Raw genomic sequence first — 2,500 nt, 5'->3', positions numbered from 1 at the left:
CGACGCATAGGAGCAGCGGCTCTACTCCGAGCTCCTCACGGATGACTGAGCTCCTCACCCTATCTCTAAGGGAGAAGCCCACCACCCTTCTGAGGAAGCCCATTTCGGCCGCTTGTACTCGTGACCTAGTTCTTTCGGTCATGACCCAGCCTTCATGACCATTGGTGAGGGTAGGAACAAAAATTGACCGGTAGATCGAGAGCTTCCGGCTCAGCTCTCTTTTCATGACAACGGTGCGATAGCGCGAGTGCAATACCGCTCCCACTGCCCAGATTCTCCGGCCAACCTTGTCCCCTCACTCGTGAACAAGACCCCGAGGTACTTGAACTCCTTCACTTGGGGCAATACCTTCTTCCCTACCTGGAGTACGCACTCCATCGGTTTCCTGCTGAGAACCATGGCCTCAGATTTAGAGGTGCTAATCCTCATCCCAGCTGCTTCACACTCGACTGCCAAGTGATCCAGTGAGAGCTGAAGGTCATGGACCGATGATGACATGAAAACAACATCATCTGCAAAAAGCAGCGATGAGATCCCCAGCCCACCGAACCGCACAACTTCCCCACCCCGACTACGCCTCGTTATCCTGTCCATGAATATCACAAACAGGATTGGTGACAAAGCGCAGCCTTGGCGGAGACCAACCCCCACAAGGAATGAACTCGACTTCGTGCCGAGGACCCGGACACAGCTCTCGCTTTGGACGTACAGGGATTGGATCACCCTAAGAAGGGACCCCCCCCCCACCCCGTACTCCCGCAGCACACCCACATTCTCCCGGGGGACCTAGTCATATGCCTTCTCCAGATTCACAAAACACATGTAGACCGGATGGGCATACTCCCAGGCCCCCTCCAGGATCCTTGTGAGAGTAAAGGTCCATCGTTCCACGGCCAGGACGAAAACCGCATTGTTCCTCTTCAATCCGAGGTTCGACAATCGGCCGAACCCTCCTCTTCAGCTCCTTGGAGTAAACTTTACCAGGGAGGCTGAGAAGTGTGATACCCCTGTAGTTGGCACACACTCTCTGATCCCCCTTTTTAAAGAGGGGAATCACCACCCCGTTCTGCCACTCCTTAGGCAGTGTCCCAGATTTCCACGCAATGTTGAAGAGGCGTGTCATCCATGACAGCCCCTCCACATCCAAAGCTTTCAGCATTTCTGGTCGGCTCTCATCAATCCCCGGGGCTTTGCCACTGCAGAGTTGTTTGACTACCTCAGTGACCTCCCCCTGGAAATAGAATCTGATCCCCCATCAGCCTCCGGCTCTGCCTCTAGCATAGAGGGCGTGTTGGGATTTAGGAGTTCTTCAAAGTGTTCCTTCCACTGCCCAATAACCTCCTCCGGTTGAGGTCAACAGCGTCCCATCTTTGCTGTATACAGCTTGGATGGTTCCCAGTTTCCCCCTCCTAAGGTGGTGGACGGTCTTCCAGAAGCACTTTGGTGCGGACCGAAAGTCCTTCTCCATGGCTTCTTCGAACTTTTCCCACACCCACTGCTTTGCCTCCCTCACTGCCGAGGCCGCAGCCCTTCGGGCCTGTCGGTACCTTGCAACTGCCTCCAGAGACCTCCAGGACAACAAATCCCGGAAGGCCTCTTTCTTCAGTCGGACGGTTTCCCTGACCACCAGTGTCCACCATGGTGTTCGTGGGTTACCACCCCTTGCGGCACCTAAAACCTTGAGGCCACAGCTCTCCACCGCTTGGCTTCGGCAATGGAAGCTTTGAACATTCCCACTCCGGTTCAATGTCCCCAACCTCCGCAGGGATGCCTGAAAAGCTCCGCCGGAGGTGTGAGTTGAAGATCTCGCGGACAGGGACCTCCTCCAAACGTTCCCAGTTCACCCGCACTACTCGCTTGGGCTTCCCAGGTCTGTCCAGAGTCTTTTCCCTACCCCCTGACCCAACTCACCACCAGATGGTGATCGGTTGACAGCTCTGCCCCTCTCTTTACCCGAGTGTCCAAACCATATGGCCTCAGATCCGACAACACGACAAAAATTGATCATCGACCTTCGGCCTAGGGTGCTCTGGTACCACGTACACTTATGAGCATCCTTATGTTCGAACATGGTGTTTGTTATAGATAATCCATGACTAGCACAGAAGTCTAATAACAAACATCCACTTGAGTTCAGATCAGGGAGGCCGTTCCTCCCAATCACGCCTTTCCAGGTGTCCCTGTCATTTCCCACGTGTGCGTTGAAGTCACCCAGCATCACTATGGAGTCCCCTACTGGGGCCCTATTCAGGACTCCATTCAGGGTTTCCAAGAAGGCCGAGTGAGCGTGAGAGTGAGAGCGAGCGTGAGCGCGAGAGTGAGAGCGAGCGTGAGAGCGAGCGTGAGCACGAGTGTGAGAGTGAGCGTGAGAGCGCGAGCGTGCGAGCGCGAGCGCGAGAGTGAGAGCGAGCGCGAGAGCGAGCGCGAGAGCGAGCGCGAGAGCGTGAGAGCGAGCGAGCGAGAGTGAGAGTGAGCGAGCGAGTGAGAGAGTGAGTTCTGA

At 55.5% G+C, this 2,500-nt stretch overlaps 1 protein-coding gene across 2 annotated transcripts in view; it reads left to right on the top strand.

Moving 5' to 3' along the window:
- Nucleotides 1-2,500, top strand: part of LOC127629160 (ral guanine nucleotide dissociation stimulator-like) — a 31,567-nt gene that overhangs the window by 5,152 nt on the left and 23,915 nt on the right. The gene's annotated exons all lie outside the window — the stretch shown is intronic.

This window comes from Xyrauchen texanus, chromosome 35 (assembly GCF_025860055.1).
Source record: "Xyrauchen texanus isolate HMW12.3.18 chromosome 35, RBS_HiC_50CHRs, whole genome shotgun sequence".
Classification (NCBI taxonomy): domain Eukaryota; kingdom Metazoa; phylum Chordata; class Actinopteri; order Cypriniformes; family Catostomidae; genus Xyrauchen; species Xyrauchen texanus.
The sequence above is the reverse complement of the archived record's forward strand: the minus strand, read 5'-3'. Positions and strand labels throughout refer to the sequence as shown.